Below are 22,696 nucleotides of genomic sequence, written 5' to 3' on the forward strand. Positions count from 1 at the left end.
GAACTATGAAATTCCTAATAGTTTTGGCAAAAGGGTAGGAGCCAAAGAATGTAGGGTCCAAAGTTTGATATTAAAGGCAAAAAGTTGTCCCTGTTATAATGAAGGGAATAAGCATGTTTTGTGGAATTGTGGGCTGTGTTCCTACCACTAGTCAATACTTTGATGATCCAATATTTTGATGATTAGGTACTTAGAATCATCAGTCTTAGACTTCAGAGAAAACAAGGTTGGGATAAGGTGCTAGGAGTTTACCTCTGGAAGGCAGCTGATTCAACGGAGAATGAGTAATAAAAACTGAGTTTACCTGGCTTAGAACCTGGTCTCCTGGGAACAGAGAAACTGCAGGAAAAAATTCCTTTCTGCCCAGATCAGCATCCCACAAGGACATCATGTACGTGGAGGTTGGAGTAACAAGAGGAAAATGTGCCTAATGACCAGACATAGGGAACTGTAAATATCTCCTCTGCTCAGTCCCTCAGGGTTTGCAGTTTGGGTTGTAGGAGTCATGGTTGTTTCTTTTGCACTCCTGAGTCTGGTTCTGGACCAATGTTTGACCACTTCCGGCTGTCTTGTCTGGGAGAGCGCTTCAATCCCCATCATTAACCATCCAGAGAGGAATTCAGACTTCCACATGGAGACCCTGCTCTCAGAGATCCCGTGCAGGTGAGTCTGAGGGCCCAACAGACACTGCAGGAGAGGATAGGAGAGAATGGAAGCCCAAAACTTTTGCCTGAGGTCACCTGAGAGCCAGTCCAGCCTAGCCCAGAGCCTAGAGGTCACTGTGTTTGCTTGCCTGCTTGATTAGTATATCAATGTGTTTTTATGAGGCTAAAAAGAGAAGTGACATTGAAATGAGTAACACAAGGTTCAGTGATGCCAATTATGTGATAGTAGTGGAAACCCAACTTGAAGAGGAAACAAGAGGCATAAAGTGCTTCCAGTAAAAGTAGAGCTTAAGTCCAAGTATCTTATTAATTAACTGGAGTAGAGAAACACGATGTTAGATGTGGAGGGATTTAAATTGAAGCAAGGGCATTTTAAAAAAATGTTGAGTTGAGGCATATTTGACTGTGTTTCTGTAAGAAGATCCAGAACAAGGAATGTTTGCAAATACATCCTTGTAACAGCAGTATGTGAGACATACATTTTGCAGTATCTTCTCTCACTCTGGGTATTCACATTAAAAAAAACAATATTTAATATGTGAAAAGTTGTATGCTAAACAGCTTTACTTTGCAATTATTTCATTAACTGGGAAGCTGAATATACATCTGGATTTGTTAGCCATTGATTTTTTATTTTTTTTCTGAAAGAATTCAGCTGTCACTTTAATGTTCTTTACTTGCAAATCATGGCTTTAAACGAAAATCATAGTGAAAGTTCTGCATCCTTAATGCTGATAAATCGCCCTTTATGTGTTTTCCAACGAGTCTTCATGTCTCTGTTATTCCTTATTGTTCCTTTGGTCTTTGTGATTAGATTTATTTATAAAAGTTGTATCACCTGCAACTATCATTTGGAAGGAATTCTTGTTTGCATTTGACTAAAGATCACCTGTATCTTCCTCCAGCCTATATGGAATCCACATATCTTTATATCAGATGAAATTATGTCTTAGATGCTATTTCCTCCTCACATTTTAAAAGCCCTTCTTTTATGCTCTTTTATTTCTAAAACTTTGACATTTTAATTTGATGTTAGTTTATGCAGGCTCAGTGAGTCAAGGAGTCAAAAGGACTCTCAAGGTCTGGCAGTAGTGCTCTTTTATTCAGAGAATAGTATGGAATTGTATGGGGACAGGACCCATGGGTAGTAAAGAGCTGCAGGCATGGGGACAGGACCCATGGGCAGTGAAGAGCTGCCAACATGGGTTGAGGGTAGGGCTAAATTTAAGGCATATGTATGTGAGTTATCTCTTTACAAGACAAAGGAAAGAGTATGTTTTTTAAAAGTTGTTAAAATGGTATCAGTGCAGGTGGGGTCTGGCTATTTGGTGGTCCTATAACTTTAGATAAGAATCAGATCAGATTAAGTAAATGGCTGAAGCCACCACCTTAAATATCATCTTCAGCTAAAGACAAAGGAGGATGTTGGTGGGGGGGTCAGTTACACGAGGTTAACAGACAAGTGCAGTAAACAAGAGCAAGATTATTATGCAGCCTTAAGTCCTTGCTTTCCCCATTAAGAGTTTCTAGAGACAAGGTCATCCCCCTTTCCTCCTGGTGCAGAGACGGAGACACCCCCACAGACAGAGACTTCCTTCACAAGTGCAAATGTCTCTCATCAAAGGGCAAGCAAATTCCACCCTTCAGAGTTTACTTCCTGTTTGCAGCTTTCAAAAGTAACCAGCCCAAAATAATCCTCATCATTAGTGACCATGTTGGTGTCATTAAATTATTACCATTTCATGTCTTTATATAAGTTAGCTGTAGATTTCCATTCACTTTTGTTATGTGGAGTTGTTTTGACACTACTATACTTAACCTAATTTCATTCTCACTGACATTTTTCCATAAGTTCTTAGTTTCTTTTAATAGTTCTGTTTCTATAGTATGCACACATATATATGCATATACTTTTATATGCATGCATGAATAGAATCCTATGCACATCATAAATATTCTTTTGTTTTAGTGCCATCGTTTTTTCTACCTTTTGTCCCTTTTTCTTCTTATTCAATAACACCTCATGGACTTGCCTCCAATCAGCTAGGATAATGCTGGTTCATGATTTCAGTGCTGCAGAATACTTCGTAGTGTGACTGTGCTTCTCACTCATTTGATGGTCTTCAGATCCTTTATGACTCAATTGCTATTATTTCAATGCTAGAAAAATACACTGAGACTGTGAATTTCAAATGGTGGTTGAACCAGGGTTGATTTTGTCATCCAGGGTACACTGAGCAATGTTGGGAGCTTTTTGTCTGTCATGCTGGGGAGGGTGGGCGGAGGTCAAGGTGCTCTAAACATCCTATAATTCACAGGACAGACCCCATCACAAACAGTGATCTGGCCCAGAATGCCAATTGTCCTGATGTTGTGGAACCCTGAGGTAAAGAATATCTGTCTTTTTAATATGCATAGCTGTCTTCAGAATTTTCCCCCATGTTAACCTAAAAATAAAGAGCTGAAATGAGAGGAAGAGAGGCGTTTATTTGGGGATCAAAGAGTTGCAATTCCAAGAGCACAGATTCAGGTGGAAACCAAAATATGGTCCCACTAGGGAGTAAAAGTCAGAAGCTTTTAAAGGTAAAGAAAGGAGGTTTGCCTTACAAAGAATGCTAATTAGGGTTAGAGGCAGAAAGCTAATCTTGCTAAACATAATTGATTGTTAAGCCTGGCTAGAGGGAGACAGATGTCTGTCATCATGAGGAGTTGTAGTGTTCTCAGAATATACCTGTCTTAACTTAGCTCAAAAGACACGCATAAAATCTGTTTCCTTAATGGTTTCCAGGCTCCATTTTAAATCCCTTAGACATAAGTGACTCCCCTTTGTTTCACATTTCACACCCAAAACCTTGTAACACTTCAAATTTCTACCAGCAAAATTAGAGAATACCTCTTTCCTACTGGTTTATAAGTTCTCACCCAAATCAATGTGACAGCTTTTTTTTTTTTTTTTTTTGGTGAGGAAGATTGATCCTGAGCTAACATCTGCACCACTCTTCCTCTATTTTGTATGTGGAACGCTGACACAGCGTGGCTTGACTAGCAGTGTGTAAGTGTGCCCCCAGCACCCAAACCTGCAAACTCCAGGCTACTTAAGTGGAGCATGTGAACTTAACCACTATGCCACCAGGCCAGCCCCTCAGTGTGACAGCTTTTAAGTGTTTTCCCAGGATGATGGATATGAAAGAGATTTCTTGTCATTTTCTTAAACTTTAAACTGAGTTTAAGCAAGGATTCATATATTTGGTCACTATTTTGATTTGCCTCATTATTTTATGCTCTTTTGTTCACAGTTATCAGCCTTTCAGATAATTTTCACCAAAAAAAAATTATTGTTTTTCAGTTGTGTTGGGGGCATATTTTTGCCCATAAACTTTTTAAATTTTATTTAGTTAAATGTCTATCTTCTTTCTTCTGTTGATGAAAATAATCCATAACCAATCTATAAATGAAAGTTTGGGTGAGTTTATTCTGAGCTAAAATGTGAGGACCATGGCCTGGGGCCTTTCTTCCTGAAGGAATAAAGGGAGCCAAAGAAGTGGGGTGCACAGAGTGGTTATATACCCCCCAAAGAGGATGTTTCACATATGATTGAAAAGTCCCTTTTACAATAGTCACGAGACTGTTCTGTCAGCACAGCAATTGATGGACACAGCAGGTAGGTCTGCTGTCTCGGTGGACCCAGCAGGGTGGCAGGTCTGTTGCCTCAAGCTGGTTGGTCACAGGTGAGCGGAGCAATCAGTTCCTAAGCTAAGGAAAGATGCTTATCCTTAAAGAAATGTCAATGTGGGGGGAAGTTACACCTTTATCTTAAGGGCCTTTGTTCTTACCGTAGCAAATGCTTAAAGCAGATATACAATGCATGCTCCATGGCCATGTCAGGCCCTTTTGGGAAAAATAAAGTCAGGCCAAATTAGGTTTACACCAAATGGCTTCCTCATATACTCCAATATATCCTGTTGCTTGCCATTTCTATTTGTCACTTCTGATTTTCTTGACTTATTTAAGATGATTTTGACCACACATATATTTTATATGTCATTTCTAGATGCTCATCTAGAATGCATGGTTCACTCTTACACTGAGGTATAATCGATCTGATTTTTTGTAAGATATTTGAGGGAGGGGAGAATCTTAATTTTATGCAAGATAGACAGCCATTTGTGCCAGCTTTCATCAACAAGTCAACCCTTCCAAATAAGTTAAAATACAACCTTGCTGAGTATTGTGTCCATATATAGTGGGACCTAACTTCTGATTCCTTCAACAAATAGTAACTCAGCATCTGCTACATGCCAGAACATTCTGGGAACATTTTATATTATGTTATGTCTAGGTCATTGCCAATTTAATTATTAATTCATATTAATATCATTAAATATGCTTATTTATCCCTTCAGTTAGTTTTCAATATTCCATTCAATTTTGTTTACTACAGTTGTTTTGTAAGCATACTCTTTAACCTAGTTTCATTTCCTTGTCATTCTTTTTATTTCTTAATTTCCCACTTTTCTAAATTTATTTCTATATAAATACACACATATTCACATACCTTTGTGAAAACACAAATCTAAACAAAGCAGATGAAGGCCCTGCTTGTTGGGTTTTGCACTATAATTTAGAAGACAGAGGAAAATGAAGTGAACATGTGTAGGACATAATGTGCTCAGGCATAAATAATATGAGGAAAGTTATTCAGTGTAAAAGGGTGGAAATATGATGGTGAGTCCAAGATTTACAACATACAGTTTGGGGGGTTGGGTGGTACCTTGCATGTTGGACAAAGACCAGAACTAGGACTATGGTGTGCCCATCAGACTTGACAATTAAGAGAGCAAAACCCAAAGCTCAAGAACAAGAAAAGATGCCACACAGAAAAGTGAGAAAGGGGCTTGCCTCATATACTATTGGACCATATAAAAACCAATTGGTCAAACAAACAAGGAATAGGCACGGAAACAAGTCTTCTACTGTTTTATATTTTTAAGTGCCCACCTTTTGTTGTGCTTTGTATATTGGCTTTTGTAAGTTTTTGGTTTATTCTCTCTGCTTATTTTTTCCTTGGGGTCTTCAATCTGTAGGGTATTTGATACAACACACATATCAGTATTTTTGTCTTTTAGTTATACTTAGTTTTGTTTTTTTTTATCTTTTTCTGGGCATCTAGGGAATATAACAGGATATGAAACATCACCAGAACCAAAGAAGCTTTTCTTCACTGTAGTCTCCAGGAACTATTTGGGCTTATTAGATCTTTATTACTTTTCATGTCCATTTTATTTCTCTCTCTATGTGTGTGTGTGTGTGTGCATGCTCTAAAATTCATTAATGGAGAAAAAAAAATATATATATATATATTACTGAAAAGATTTTTTATGTATCTTTAAATAGAAGGTATAAAATGACCATACCAAAATCAAGCCCCAAGTTTATTATTCCATAGAAGGCTTGCCACCTGGAATTTCTGGGTACCACTTATACATTCTTTAGGGGAAAGATAGATAGTCTTATTTGACAAAGTTGAGTTGTGTATACCTCTAGACTAATCAGCGTGGTTTGAGGGTAAAAAAAGACATGTAATTAACAGTCAGGAAGCCATAGTCTACTCTGTGTGTGTGTGTGTGTGTGTGTGCACGCGCGCTCGTGCGCACATGTGTGTGTGCCTTGCGGAATGTGAGCAGTCCTCATAGCAAGGGTACCTGCACTCATACTCCAAGGAGACTCTTATTATACAGAGGCCAGAACTCAGTCAACAGATGATAATAAATAAAGGATTCATTTAATCCTACAGGACACCTTTGCAGCCAGATGAATAAAGTGCAAGTTGTACATAGTATGGATGAAGGAAGTCTTGTGACTTGAAGTTTCAACAGCAGGATGGAGGCCACCTCATTCCTCAACATTCTCTGACACCATTTCTCATCATTCTCCCTCTTGCTCATTCTCCTCAACACAGTGGCTTCATTTTTTTGGACTTGAATTTCTGAAACAAACATCTACCTTGGGCCTTCACAATGGCATTTCCCCTTCCCAGGCATGCTTGTGGCTCCTGAACTCTCTTCCTTGAAGTTTCTGTTCAAATGTCAGCTTCTTTGCAGATCTTGCCTGAATACCCATTTAAAAAATAGCACCTGCTTCACTCTCTCCTTATACCTGCTTTTGTGTTATTCGCAGCACCTGTCACCATTTGATATGTTATATAATTTTTTTATTTGCTGGCATCTTTTTCTCTGTGCCTGGATTTGAGTAACTTTTGTCTTCCAGCACTCTATACTCATTGCTAAGGCAGTGCTAGGAACATTGATGACACAATATATATTCCTCAAATGAATGAAAAAAATTTTTCACTTAAACTGTGAAATAATGACATCGGGGGGGGAGGGAAGTTGAGAGTGAGACAGATTTCCAAATTAGAGACGGCACAGGAAATTCCCTAAAGAGGATCAGATCCATACACAGAATATTGAAATTAATTTTTTGTTTTTGTTGAGATATGTTTGATATATAACACTGTGTACACTTAAGGTATACAACATGTTGATGTGATCCACTTGTGTATTGTAATATGATTGTCGTTGTAGCAATAGTGAGTACCTCTATCATGCTGCATAATTACCATTTATTTTTTGTGTTGGGAACTATCAAGACCTAGTCTCTTAGCAAGTTTGATAACTATAAGCAGTACTGTTGTCCATAGTTCCTGTACTGTGCATTAGATCTTCGGGACTGATTTGTGTACTTGCTGCAACTTGACCCTTAAATAACATCTCCCCAACTTCCCCAACCCCCAGTCCTTTGCGACCATCATTTACTCTCTGTTTTTGTGAGTTTGGCTTTTTAAGATTCCACATACACGTGATATCATACAGTACAGTCATGGATCGCTCAACAGCAGGGATCCATTCTGAGAAATGCATCGTTAGGTGATTTCATCATTGTGTGAACATCATAGAGCGTACTACACAAACCTAGATGGGATAGCTTTCTACACATCTAAGCTATACGGTACTAATCTTATGGGACCACCATGGTATACTCAGTCCATCGTGAATGAAAATGTTGTTATGCAGTACATGACTGTCTTTGTCTTTCTCTGTCTGACTTATCTCACTTAGTATAATGTCCTCAAGATCCATCCTTGTTGTCACAAATGGCAGGGTTTCCCTCTTTCTCATCTCTGAATAATATTCCATTGTATATATACTTTTTGCATCTTCTTTATCCATTTATCTGTTGATGGGCACTTAGGTTGTTTCCATATCTTGGCATTGTGAGTAATGTTCCAGTAAACATGGGAGTACATGTATTTCTTTGATATCCTGTTTTCATTTACATTGGATATATACACAGAAGTGAGATTGCTGGATCATATGGTAGTTCTATTTTTAATTTTTTGAGGAAGCTCCATAGAGGCTGAATCAATTTACATTACCACCAACAGTGTTACCAAAAGTTCCATCTCTGATCCTGATGTCAATCCAAATAATGAGAACAGTCTTTGGAGAAAAAGGAAAGCTTTACTTTGCCAGGCAGAGGGAGCTAAGCAAGGGCTAGTGCCCCCAAAGTTGTTTGCTCCCTGTTAAGAAATGAGTAGGTTTTTATTTGGGGTTTTAGGTAGGGGAGGGGGACCATGGACTTCTTGGTCAGCATTTTCCCATTGGCCTGTGTCTGGGGCTGCTTCTAGTGGAGGAGACAAAGGATTTCTAAGATGAGTGTCCTTCGCTGTTTATCTCCATGGTGGAGGTAGACTCTGACATCAGGAAGCTGAGGAGTTGGGCCTGGGAAGTTTTGGTTTCTTGATATTCTCTGGACGTTAGTTTTTCTGTAAAAGAACTTCAAGGTCCTTGGATTACCCACAACTTTAGTGGGAGTCCAGCTTGAGACAATGTGGGCTTTAACAATTTGTAACTTCTATTTGGTTGTAAAGTTCAAGGAGTAGGAGGTTAAAGACACAAATATTTACATATGAGGGTAACTAAAGACCCAAGGAACTAGGAATGCAGGTTTTTACTTTTAACCCCATACATGCCAGGTTCACTGTAGGGAAACCAATAACTGGGCTGATATTAACTAAGAGCCCATAACAACAGTACTCAAGTGTTCCCTTTTCTACACACCATCATCAACACTTGTTATCTGTTAGCTTCTTGTGGTAGCCATTCTAACAGGTGTGAGGTGATATCTCTTTGTAGTTTTGAGTTGCGTTTCCCTGACTGTCAGTGATGTTGAGTATCTTTCCACGTACCTATTGACCATTTGGATATCTTCTTTGGAAAAATGTTTATTCAGTTCCTCTGCCTATTTTTTTTATTAAGATTGTGATAGTTTACAACCTTGTGAAATTTCAGTTGTACATTATTGTTAGTCACGTTGTGGGTACACCACTTCACCCTTTGTGCCCTCCCCTACTTCCCCTTCCCCTGGTAACCACCAATCAGTTCTCCTTGTCTATATGTTAACTTCCACCTATGAGTGGAGTCATACAGAGTTCGTCTTTCTCTGTCTGGCTTATTTCACTTAACATAAAACCCTCAAGGTCCATCCATGTTGATGTGAATGGGACGATTTTGTCCTTTTTATGGTTGAGTAGTATTCCATTGTGTATATATATACCATATCTTCTTTATCCAATCATCAGTTGCTGGGCACTTAGGTTGGTTCCACATCTTGGCTATTGTAAATAATGCTTCGATGAACATAGGGGTGCATGGGACTTTTGGAATTGCTGATTTCAGGTTCTTAGGATAGATACCCAATAGTGGGTTGGCTGGGTCATAACGTATTTCTATTTTTAACTTTTTGAGAAATCTCCATACTGTTTTCCATAATGGCTGCACCAGTTTGCAGTCCCACCAACAGTGCATGAGGGTTCCTTTTTCTCCACAACCTTTCTAACATTTGTCACTCTTCGTTTTGGATATTTTTGCCATTCTAACAGGTGTAAGGTGATATCTTAGTGTAGTTTTGATTTGCATTTCCCTGATGATTAGTGATGATGAGCATCTTTTCATGTGTCTAGTGGCCATCCGTATATCTTCTTTGGAGAAATGTCTGTTCATGTCCCCTGCCCATTTTTTGATGGGGTTGTTTGATTTTTTGTTGTTGAGCTGTGTGAGTTCTTTATATATTATGGAGATTAACCCTTTGTCGGATAAGTAACTTGTAAATATTTTTTCCAATTAGTGGGCTGTTTTTTGTTTCAATCCTTTTTTCCCTTGCCTTGAAGAAGCTCTTTAGTCTGATGAAGTCCCATTTGTTTATTTTTTCTATTGTTTCCCTCATCTGAGGAGTTATGGTGTCTGAAAAGATTCTTTTGAAACTGATGTCAAAGAGTGTACTGCCTATATTCTCTTCTAGAAGGCTTATTGTTTCAGGCCTAATCTTTAGGTCTTTGATCCATGGATTGGAAGAATAAACAGAGTTAAAATGTCCATACTACCTAAAGCAATCTACAGATTCAACGCTATCCCAATCAGAATCTCAACGACATTCTTTACAGAAATTGAACAAAGAATCCTAAAATTCATATGGGGTAACAAAAGACCCCAAATTGCTAAATCAATCCTGAGTAAGAAGAACAAAGTCGGAGGCATCATAGTCCCTGACTTCAAAACATACTACAAAGCTACTGTAATCAAAACAGCATGGTACTGGTACAAAAACAGGGGAACAGATCAATGGAACAGAATTGAAAGCCCAGAAATAAAACCACACATCTGTGGACAGCTAATCTTCGACAAAGGAGCTGAGGGCCTACAATGGAGAAAAGAAAGTCTCTTCAACAAACGGTGCTGGGAAAACTGGACAGCCACATGGAGAAGAATGAAATTTGACCATTCTTTTTCACCATTCACAAACGTAACCTCTACCCATTTTTTAATTGGATTGTTTTCTTTTTTGTTATTGAGTTGTATGAATTCTTTATACATTTTAGATACTAATCTCTTATCTGATGTATGGTTTGCAAATATTTTCTCCCATTCTATAGATTTCCTTTTATTGTATTGATTTTTTTATTTTGTTGTGCAAAAGCTTTTAAGTTTGATGTAATTTCACTTGTTGATGTTTGCTTTTGTTGTTTGTGCTTTTGGTGCCATATCCAAAAATTCATTGTCAAGAGCAAGGTCAAAGAGCTTCTTCTCTATGTTTTCTTTTAGGAGTTTAATGGTATAAGGTCTTATGTTTAAGTCTTTGATCCATTTTCAGTTAATTTTGGGGAGTACTGTTAGATAGAGGTCCAATTTCATTTTTCTTGAATGTGTTTATCCAGTTCTCAAATGCTGTTTGTTGAAGAGACTCTCTTTTACCCACTGGGTGCTCTTGGCTTCCTCAATGAATAATAGTTGGCTGTACATGTGAAGGGTTTATTTTTGGGCTCTCTGTTCTGTTACATTGTTCTATGAGTCAATTTTTATTCCAGTACCATAATGTAAAAGTACTATAGCTTGTAGTATAGTTTGAAATCAGGAAGAGTGATGCCTCCAGCTTTGTTTTTCTTGTTCATGATAAATAAACAAAAAGCAATAGGGCTTATTGGAGTATATGAGGAAGCCATTTGGTTTAAAACTAATTCAGCCTGAACTTGTCTATTGAAAAGGGCCTGATGTGGTCTGTTGAGCTTGCATTGTCCATCTGCTTTAAACATTTACTATTTCCCAAAGACAAGAATAATGCTCTTAAAGATAGGGATGTAGCTTCCCCCCTCCCATATTGGCATTTCTTTAAAGATAAGCATCTCTTCCTGGAAACTAAGGACTAATCACTGACTTGCTGTGCTCACCTTGTGACCACTGACCTGCTGTGCCAGCTAAGCATCTCATGGCAGTAGTAACAGAGACATTCCTATCATATGTGATGTACGCTCTTTGTTCCAAGACAGTATATAACCCCTCTGTACACACCACTTCTTTGGTGCCCAGAAGGAAGGCCCTGAGCTGTAGTCCACAAACTTGACTCCTAGTAAACTCACCCCAATTTTTATTTATAGATTGACTTTGGATTATTTGCCCGAACACTCAGGATTGCTTTGGCTATTCAGGGTCTTTCATGAGTCCATACAAATTTTAGGATTGTTATTTCTATTTCTAGGAAAAATAACATTAACACTTTGTTAGGGATTATGTTGAATCTGTAGGTGGCTTTGGGTAGTATGGATATTTTAACAATATTAAATCTTCCTATCCATGAACACAGGATGTCTTTTCACTTGTTTATGCCTGCTTTAATTTCTTTTAACAAAGTCTTGTAGTTTTCTTTGTACATCTTTTACTTCCTTCATTAAATCTGTGCCTTGGTATTTTATTGTTTTTGGTTCTATTATGAATGGAATAGTTTTTTTTTTTCAGATATTCCATTACTAGTGAATAGAAACACAACTGATTTCTCTATGTTGATTTTATATCTCCAACTTTCTGAAATTAATTGATTTGTTCCAACAACTTTTTGGTTGAGTCTTTGGGATTATCTATATACAAAATCATATCATCTTCAAATAATGATAATTTTACTTCTTCCTTTCTGATTTGGATGACATATTTCTTTTTCTTGCCTAATTGCTTTATCTGAAACTTACAATTCTATATTAAATAAGAGTGGCGAGAGTGGGCATCCTTGTCTTGTTCCTGATCTTGGAGGAAAAGCTTTCAACTTTTCATTATTTAGTATAATGTTAGCTATGGTTTTCTTGTGTATGGTCTTTATTGTGTTAAGCTATATTCCTCTGATATCTAATCTGTTGAGGGTTTATCATGAAAAAATGTCGTATTTTGTCAAATGCTTTTTCTGCATCTATTAAGATGATCATGTGATTTTTATCTTTCATTTTGTTAATGTGGTGTATCACACTTGCTGATTTATATATGTTGAATCTTGCATCCCAGGGATAAATCCCACTTGGTTATGGTGTTTAACACTTTTAATGTGTTTTGAATTCAGTTTGCTAATAATTTGTTGAGAACTTTTGCATCTATATTTATTAGGGATATAGGTCTATAGTTTTCTTTTCTTTTACTGTCCTTATGTGGCTTTGGTGTCAGGGAAATTCTGGCTCCAGCTCCATAGAATGAGTTTGGGAGTGCTCCTTCCTCTCAAAATCTTGGAAGAGTTTTAAAAATTTTGGCATTAATTCTCCTTAAATTTTTGGTAGAATTTTCCAGTGAGGCTCTGTGGTCTTGGGGATTTTTGTGTTGGGAGAATTTTTATTTTGTAAATTATTTCATTGAGGTGGTACTGGCTTGTAACGTGGTGTAATTTCATTTGTATATTATTATTTATCAGTTTCTGTATTACCTACATCGTGTTCACCACCAAGAGTCAAGTTTTTATCTGTCACCATACATATGTCCCTTTACCCCTTTTGTCCTCCCCTCACATCCTTCTCCTCTGGTAACCACTAATCCATTCTCCTTATCCGTTTGTTTATTTTCCACATATGAGTGAAATCATGCAGTGTTTGTCTTTCTCTGTCTGGCTTATTTTACTTAAGATCCTACGCTCAAGGTCCATCCATGTTGTTGCAAATGGCACAACTTTCTCTTTTTTATTGCTGAGTAGTATTCCATTGTGTGTGTGTGTGCGTGTGCATGTTTGTGTGTATACCACATCTTCTTTTTCCATTCAACTGTTGATGGGCACTTGGGTTGATTCCACATCTTGGTTATGTGAATAATGCTGCAGTGAACATAGGGATGCATCAATCTCTTTGAATTGTTGATTGCAAGTTCTTTGAATAAATACCCAGTAGTGGGATAGCTGTATCATATGGTATTTCTATTTTTAATTTTTTGAGAAATCTCCATACCGTTTTCCATAGTGGCTGCACAAATTTGCATTCCCACTAGCAGTGTATGATAGTTCCCTTTTCTCCATATGCTCTACAACATTTTTTATTTTTGGTCTTCTTAATTATACCCATTCTGATGGGTATAAGGTGATATTTCATAGTAGTTTTGATTTGTAGTTCTCTAATAATTAGCAATGTTGAACATCTTTTGATGTACCTATTGGCCATCTGTATATATTCTTAGGAAAAATGTCTGTTCATATCCTCTGCCCATTTTTGATTGGGTTTTTTGTTTTTCTGTTGTTGAGTTATATAAGTTCTTTATATATTTTGGAAATTAACCCCTTGTCGGATATATGATTTGAAAATATTTTCTCCCAGTTGTTGGGTTGTCTTTTCATTTTGTTCATGGTTTCCTTGGCCTTGCAGAACTTTTTTAGCCTGATGTAGTCCCATGTGTTCATTTTTTCTTTTGTTTCTTGCCTGAGTAGACACGTATTTGAAAAGATACTAAGATTGATGTTAAAGACAATATTGCCTATATTTTCTTCTAGGAGTTTTATGGTTTCAGGCCTTACATTCAAGTCTTTAATCCATTTTGAGTTAATTTTTGTGTATGGTGTAAGATAATGGTCTACTTTCATTTTTTTGCACATGGTTTTCACTTATTTTCCCAGCACCACTTATTGAAGAGGCTTTGCTTTCTCATTGTATGTTCTTGGCTACTTTGTCAAATATTAACTTCCCATAGATGTGTGGTTTTATTTCTGGGCCTTCAATTCTGTTCCATTGATCTATGTGTCTGTTTTTCTGCCAGAACCATGTTATTATGACTACTATAGCTTTGCAGTATATTTTTCCCCTTTTTGTGAGGAAGAGTGTCAGTGAGCTAATGTTTGTGCCAATCTTCCTCTATTTTGTATGTGGGACACTGCCACAGCATGGCTTGATGAGCAGTGTGTAGATCTGTGCCCAGGATCTGAACCCAAGAACCTCAGGCCACTGAAGCAGAGCACACAAACTTAGCCACTACCACTGGGCTGGCCCCCACTTTTTAGTATATTTTGAAGTCAGTGATTATGGTACCTGCAGCTTTGTTCTTTTTCCTCAGGATTCCTTTGGCTATTCAGGGTTTTTGTTGTTCTGTATACATTTTAGGATTCTTTGTCTATCCATGTGAAAAATGTTGTTGTAGTTTTGATAGGGATTGCATTGAATCTGTAGATTGTTTTAGGTAATATGGACATTCTAAATTTGTTTATTCTTCCAATCAAGAGCATGGAATATCTTTCCATTTATTTATGTCTTCTTCAATTTATTTCAATAATGTATTATAGTTTTCCGTGTATAGGTCTAACACTTCCTTGTTTCAATTTCTTCCTAGACATTTTATTCTTTGTTGTGATTGTAAAAGGGATCATCTTCTTAAATTCCCTGTCTGCTAGTTCATTATTAGTGTATAGAGATGCAACTGATTTTTGTATACGGTTTTTTATCCTCAACTTTGCTGTATTTATTGATTATTTCTGATAGTTTTATGGAGGATTCTTTAGGGTTTTCTATGTGTAGAATCATGTCTTCTGCATCTGTTTGGAGTTTTACTTCTTCCTTTCTAATCTGGATCCCTTTTACTTCTTTTTCTTGCCTAATTCCCAAGGCCAAAACCTCCAGTATTATGTTGAATAAGAGTGGTGAGGGTGGGTATGCTTGTCTTGTACCTATTCTCAGAAGAATGGCTTTTAGTTTTTCAACGTTAAGAATAATGTTTGCTGTGGGTGTATCATATGTTGTCTTTATTATGATGAGTTACTTCCTTCTATACCCATTTTATTGAGAGTTTTTATATATATGGATGTTGGATCTTTTTTTTTAAAGATTGGCACCTGAGTGAACAACTGTTGCAAATCTTCTTCTTTTTCTGCTTTTTCACCCAAAATCCTCCCAAATACATAGTTGTATATTTTAGTTGTGAGTCCTTCTAGTTGTGGCATGTGGGACGCCACCTCAACATGGCCTTATGAGCAGTGCCATGTCCATGCCCAGGATCCAAACCAGCAAAACCCTGGGCCACCATAACAGAGCATGCAGACTCTACCACTCAGCCATGGGGCCATCCCCTGAATGTTGGATCTTCTCAAATGCTTCCTCTGCATTTCTTGAGATGATTGTGTGATTTTTAGTCCTCATTATATCAATGTGGTGTGTCACATTGATTGATTTATGGAAGTTGAACCATGCCTGCATCCCTAGAATAAACCCCAGTTGATCATGATGCATGATCCTTTTAATTTATTGCTGTATTTGGTTTGCTAATATTTTGCTAGATTTTTGTATCTATGGCCTGTAATTTTTATTCTTTGTGTTGTCCTTGTCTGCCTTTGGTATTAGGGTGATGTTGGCCTCATAGAATGAGTTAGGAAGCATCCTGTCTTCTTCAATTGTTCAGAATAGTTTGAGAAGGTTAGGTATTAATTCTTCTTTGAATGTTTGATAGAATTCTCCAGAGAAGCCAGTGGGTGCTGGACTTTTGTTCTTTAGGAGATTTTTGATGACTGTTTCAATCTCTTTACTTGTGATTGGTCTATTCAGATTCTCTATTTCTTCTTGATTCAATTTTGGGAAGTTGTATGAGTCTAAGAATTTACCTGTTTCTTCTAAGTTATCCAATTTGTTGGCATATGTTTTTTCATAGTATTGTCTCATAAACCTTTGTATTTCTGTAGATATCCATTCTAATTTCTCCTCCTTCCTTTCTAATTCTATTTATTTGCATCTTCTTCTTTTTTCTTAGTCTGGCTATAGGTTTGTCAAATTTGTTTATCTTCTCAAAGAACCAACTCTTAGTTTCATTGATCCTTTCTATTGTATGTTTTCCATTGATTAGGTAATTTTATTTTTTTATTCATAAAGACTCTTTATAAATATGTCATTTTTATTCACATCTTACCCTTTCTCTGACTATTTCTTTTTTATGTTTTTTATTGTAGTAACATTCGTTTATAACATTATATAATATTTGGATATTTTTTTGGTCTTTGTTTCATTTATTTCTTCTCTAATTTTTATTATTTCTCTCCTGTAAACTTTGGGCTTTGTTTGTTCTACTTTTACTAGCTATTTTAGGTATAGTTTAAGATTATTTGAGATTTTTCTTGTTTGTTGAGGTGGGTCTGTATTCCCATAAATTTCCCTCTTAGTACTGCTTTTGTTGCATCCCATAAGAGTTGGTATGTTGTGTTTTCATTTTCATTTGTCTCCAGGTATTTTTTATTTCTCCTTTGATTTCTTCATTGATCCAACGGTTTTTCAGTAGCATGTTGTTTAATCTCCATATATTTGTAACTTTCCCAGCTTTATTATTCTGGTTTGTTTCTAGTTTCATAGCATTGTAGTTTGAAAAGATGCTGGATATGACTTCAATCTTCTTAAATTTATTGAGGCTTGCCTTGTTTCCCAACATATGGTCTATCTTTGAGAATGTCCCATATGCACTTAAGAAGAATGTGTATTCTCCTGGTTTGGGATGGAGTGTTCTCCATATATCTAGTAAGTCTACCTGATCTAGCATTTCATTTAAGGCCACTGTTCCCTTGTTGGATTTCCGTCTGGATCATCTATCCATTGATGTAAGTGGGGTGTTGAGTTCCCCTACTATTATTGAGTTGCTGTCAATTTCTCCCTTTAAGTCTTTCAATACTTGCTTTATATCCTTTTGTGCTCTTGTGTTAGGTGCATATATATTCATAAGTGTTATGTCCTCTTCGTGGAATGTCTCATCATTATTCGTTGCCCTTCTTTGTCTCTCATTTTTTTAGTCTTGAAATCTGCTTTGTCTGATATAAATATGGCTACCTACTTTCTTTTGCTTCACACTTTCTTTGAGTATGACCTTCCATTCCTTCACTCTGAGCCTATGTTTGTCTTTAGAGTTGATATGTGTTTCCTGGAGGCAGTATATTGTTGGGTCTTGTTTTTTAATCCATCCAGCCACTCTGTGTCTTTTGATTGGAGGATTCAATCCATTTACATTTAGAGTGATTATTTTTATATTAGGGCTTAATACTGCCACTTTATCTCTTGTTTTCTGGTTGTTCTATATTTTCACTGTTTCTTTTCCCTTGCATTTCTGCTTGCCATTCAATTTTGTGGTTTTTCTGTGATGGTTTTCTCAGTTTTCTCTTTAGTCATTATTAGTTACTCTGCTCTGATTTTCTGTCTAGTGGTTACCATGAGGTTTGTATAAAAGATCTAATAGATGAGATAATCTATTTATGCTGGCCTCCTATCTCCGTTAGCCTAAGTATGTTCCATCCCATTCCTCTTCCCAGTCTGTGTTATTGTTCCAAATTATTCTTATGTGTGTTGTGAGTTTGTGACTAAATTAAAGTGTTTATATTTATCTTTGATGCTTTCTTTCCCTTTATCTGTTATGTCCTAATTGTTAACGTATTCTGATAAAGAGTTGCAATTTTCTGATTTTATCTATTTATGTCCTTGCTCAAAGCTTTATAAATCTTTGACTTTTTGTTTCAGATAGGAGGGCTCCCTTCATCATTTCTTGCAAGGCAGGTCCAGAGAGATGAACTCTCTCAGCTTTTGTTTATCTTGGAAAGCTTTTATTTCTCCATTGTATCTGAACAACAATTTTGCTGAATAGAGTACTCTTGGCTAATAGCTTTTGTATTTCAGTATTTTGAATATATCATTCCACTCTCTACTCAGCTGTAAGGTTTCTGCAGATATCCACTGAAAGCCTGATGGAGGTTCCTTGGTAGGTTATCTTCTTCTCTCTTGCTTCCCTTAATACTTTTTCTTTGTCATTGACTTTTGCCAGTTTTAATACTATATGCCTTGAAGAAGGTCTTTTTGTATTGATGTAATTAGCAATTATGTTGACTTCATGTACTTGTAAGTCCAGTTCTTTCTCCAGGTTTTGGAAGTTATCAGCTATTAGTTCTTTGAAAAAGCTCTCTGCTCCTTTCTCCCTCACTTCTCCCTCTGGGATACCCATAATCTTTATGTTACTTTTACTAAGTGAGTTGGATATTTCTCAATGAATGCTTTCATTTTTTTAAGTCTTAGTTCTCTCCCTCCTCCACCTGAAGCATTTCTAGATTTCTATCTCCCAGGTCACTAATTCTCTCCTCCATAATGTCTGCTTTATTTTTTATGCTTTCTACATTATTTTTTACCTCTTTAATTTTGTTCTTCATATCCAGAATTTCTGTCTTTTTAAAGCACTTCGATCTCTTTGGTGAAGTATTCCTTCTGTTTATTAATTTTATTCCTGAGATCATTGAACTGTTTTTCTGTGTTTTCTGGTAATTTGTTGAGTTTCTTTGTGACAGCTATTTTGAATTCTTTCTCATTTAGATTGTAATCTTCTGTGACTTCAGGTTTGAGTTCTGGAAAGCTGTCATTTTCCTTCTGCTCTGAAGTGCTACTGTAGGTCTTCATGGTGTTTGAATAATTGATCCTATGCTGGTGCATTTGTGGTAGTATCTGTTCATAGATTCCACCTGCCACCACTGTGAGAGTGCAGGAGCTGTGTTTTCTCTTCCCACCCATCTGCTCATAGTTGTACCTGTCAGACCATTCTGCATTCAGGCAGGCTGGCTCTAGCTGCCCATAAGGTTACATTTACACAGGCAGAGCTGCTGTGCTTGGTGGGTGGGGTCTCACTGAGGTCCACTGTGCTCAGTCAGCATGTCATGCTTGCGTCAGTGGGGTGCCTTGGTGTAGACCAGGCCACTGCATTTGGTGGGCGAGTTTTCAGCCAGGCATCTGCCCTCAATGGGCCAGGCAGGCAAGTGTGCTTGCACAGGTGGGGCCACTACACTTGGCTGGCATGTTGTGCTTGCACAAGCAGGGTGCCTTCATGTGGGCCAGGTGTCACATTCAGCAGGCAGGTCTGGCCAGGCTGCTGTGCTCTGTGGGTGTGGCACTTTCTTGTGAGCTGAGCCACCACCACTTGGTGGGGGTCATTCACACAGGCATGGTTGCCATAGTAGGTGAGTGTACCTGCAAGTTAGGTTACCACTCCAAAAATGTTCATGTGTGGGCCAGGCTGCCTCTACCTCCACTCACAACCATGCTGGCCACTGTGTGAGGATCCATGATTTGGATCACTGCTGCTGGGGGGGAGGAGGGGTCTGCTCACCTAGTTGTACTGCTTTGCATGGGTCCAGACCACTCACCTTCAAATGTATATCTGTGTGGATTTCTCAGGTGTCCTGTTCTGCTATGTAGGGTATCCTCTGTTGGTTAACAGATGTCCATTCAGTTGTAACTTAGAGAGGAGAGACAAAGGGAGCAACTCACTCCACCATGATACTGACGTCCTAAATATGTTGGGAGATTTTTTATTACTACTTCAATCTCTTTGTTCATTATTGGTTTGTTCCAATTTTTGTATTTCTTCTTGTCAGTCTTGTTAGGTAGTGTGTTCTAGGAATTTAGCCATTTCTTCTAAGTTACCTAATTTGTTGGCGTATAATTTTTCATAGTAGTTTCTTGTATCTTATGTATTTCTATAGTATCAGTTGTAATGTCTCCTCTTTTATCTTAATTTTATTTGACTTCTCTATTTTTTTTTTTTTTTACGTATTCTAGCTAAAGGTTTGTCAATTTTGGTTACCTTTTGGAAAAACTGACTCTTCATTTTGTTGACCCTTTCTATTTTTTTTCTAGTCTCTATTCCATTTATGAAATTAACTTCTTGACTGAAAAATATAAATTATAGACTATCAACTATGTGAGTAATGCATGTTTGTGTGAAAGTTAACTGTATTATATTCTCTTCCCAGGTATTCATCCACTATGTGGAATCAAGGAACCTTATTTGTATATCACAATTTCTTCTTCTGGGACTTTCAGAAAAACAAGAATTGCAGCCCCTCATATTTGTGCTGTTCTTCTCTGTGTACCTGATCACTGTGTTGGAAATCTACTCATCATCTTGGCCATCACCTCTGACTCCCACCTCCACACACCCATGTAATTCTTCCTCTGCAACCTGTCCTTTGTAGACATCTGTTTCACTGCCAACACCATCCCAAAGATGCTGCTGAATATCCAGACCCAGAGCAAAGTCATAACCTATGCAGTATGCATTGCCCAGATGTATTTTTCCTTATTCTTTTCAGGATTATATGACTTTCTTCTGGTTGTGATGGCCATCTGCCACCCCTTGTACTACATCGTCATGATGTGCCCCCAGCTTTGTGGAATTCTGGTCCTGGTATGCTGGGTCATCAGTGTCTTTCATTCCTTAACACAAACTTACTGGTATGGGACCATCCTTTTGTAGAGACTTTGAAATTCCCCACTGTTCCTGTGATCTCAAAGAGGTGGTCCAACTTGTCCATTCTGACATCTTTCATAATGAGTTGGTTATGTATTTTTCAATTGAGCTGCTGCATGGTGGTCCCCTGGATGGGATAACTCTAAAATAGTTTTCTCCTACATGAATCTCAGCTGAAGGTAAGTATAGGGCATTTTCAACATGTGTGTCTCACCTCTCAGTTTTCTCCTTATTTTATTGTATGTGCATAGGAGTGTACCTTAACTCTGCTGCTACCCACAGCTCACACTCAAGTGCAACATCCTTGGTGATGTACACTGTGTTCACACCCATCCTGAACTCCTTCATCTACAATCTGAGGAACAAAGACATAAAGAGGGCTCTAAAAACATTTTTTAGCATCTTGGCTATAAAATGGACAATTCTGCTAGAGTTGAATAACAGCCTGTGATTTCAGGTTTTAATTATTGCCAGAAATTTTTATTCTTTTACCAGATTTGGGAACTACAACTCACTCCTACTCATTATTTTCAGGAATTTCCATTTATTTGACATGACTTCTCTGTGCAATTTACATAGCTCACTTTATTTAGCCTTGTGATCGCTATCATATCCAACAGTTTTTCTCTTTATCATTTTCTTTTTTTCTTTGCACAAAGGTTTTATTCATTTCTTTGTACATTATATTCTATAATAAAGATTCAAATTCTAGTGGCAAAATAAGCAAATATTTCTTTCTCATTGGAAAGATTTAGCAAAAAGCACTGTAAAATTCTTTTTTATTATGGTAACATAGGTTTATAACAATTTATAAATTTCAGGTGCACATCATTATATTTTTACTTCTGTATAAACTATGTCGTGTTCACTATCAAAAGTTTAGTTTCCATCCGTCACAGTACAAAAGTCCCCTTTTATCCTTTTCACCTTTCTCCCACCCCCTTCCCTCTGGTAACTACCAATCTGTTCTCTGTGTCTGTGTGTTTGTTGTCCCCGTTTTATCTTCCACATATGAGAGAAATCACATGGTATTTGTCTTTGTCTGATTGACTTACTTTGCTTAGCATAATACCCTCAATGTTCATCCATGTTACAAATGCCAAGATGTCATTCTTTTTCATGGTTGAGTTGTATTTCATTGTATACATATATAGCACAGCTTCTTTATCCATTCATCCATTGATGGGCACTTAAGGTTCTTTCTCTGTTTTGGCTATTGTGAATATGCTGCAATGAACATGGGGTGCATATACCTTTTCAAATTAGTGGTTTTTTGTTCTTTGGATATATACCCAGATGTGCGATAGCGGGATCATGCAGTATTTCTATTTTTAATTTTTTAAGGAATCTCCATACTGATTTCCATAGTGACTGCACCAATTTACATTCCCATCAGCAGTGTATGAGGGTTTCCTTTTGTCCACATCCTCTCCAACTCTTGGTATTTGTGGTCTTTTTAATCACAGACATTCTGATAGGCATGAGGTGATATCTATTTGTGCTTTTGATTTGCATTTTCCTGGTAATTAGTGATGAACATCTTTCATGTGCCTCTTGGCCATCTGTATACCTTCTGTGAAAGAATATCTCTTCAGATTTCCTGCCTATTTTTTAATTGTGAAGTTTATTGTTGTTGTTAAGTTGTATGAGTTCTTCATATATTTTAAATATTAACCTTTTATTGGATATATGATTTGAAAATATCTTCTTCCAATCAGCAGGTTGTCCTTTTGTTTTGTTGATGGTTGCCCTTGCTATGCAGAAACTTTTTAGTTTGATGTAGTCCCTTTTTTTGTTTGTTCTTATGTTTCCCTTGCATAAAGAGACATATCCAAAAAGATATTGCTAATACTAATGTCAAAGAGCATATAGCCTACATTTTCTTCTAGGAAGTTTATGGTTTCAGGCCTTACATTCAAGTCTTTAATCCATTTTTAGTTAATT

At 37.2% G+C, this 22,696-nt stretch overlaps 1 pseudogene; it reads left to right on the forward strand.

The window, feature by feature from the left end:
- Nucleotides 1-505: 505 nt before the first annotated feature.
- On the forward strand, nt 506-21,203 carry LOC106831187 (olfactory receptor 7A17-like; annotated as a pseudogene).
- Nucleotides 21,204-22,696: the final 1,493 nt, after the last annotated feature.

Source organism: Equus asinus, chromosome 10 (genome assembly GCF_041296235.1).
Source record: "Equus asinus isolate D_3611 breed Donkey chromosome 10, EquAss-T2T_v2, whole genome shotgun sequence".
Classification (NCBI taxonomy): Eukaryota; Metazoa; Chordata; class Mammalia; order Perissodactyla; family Equidae; genus Equus; species Equus asinus.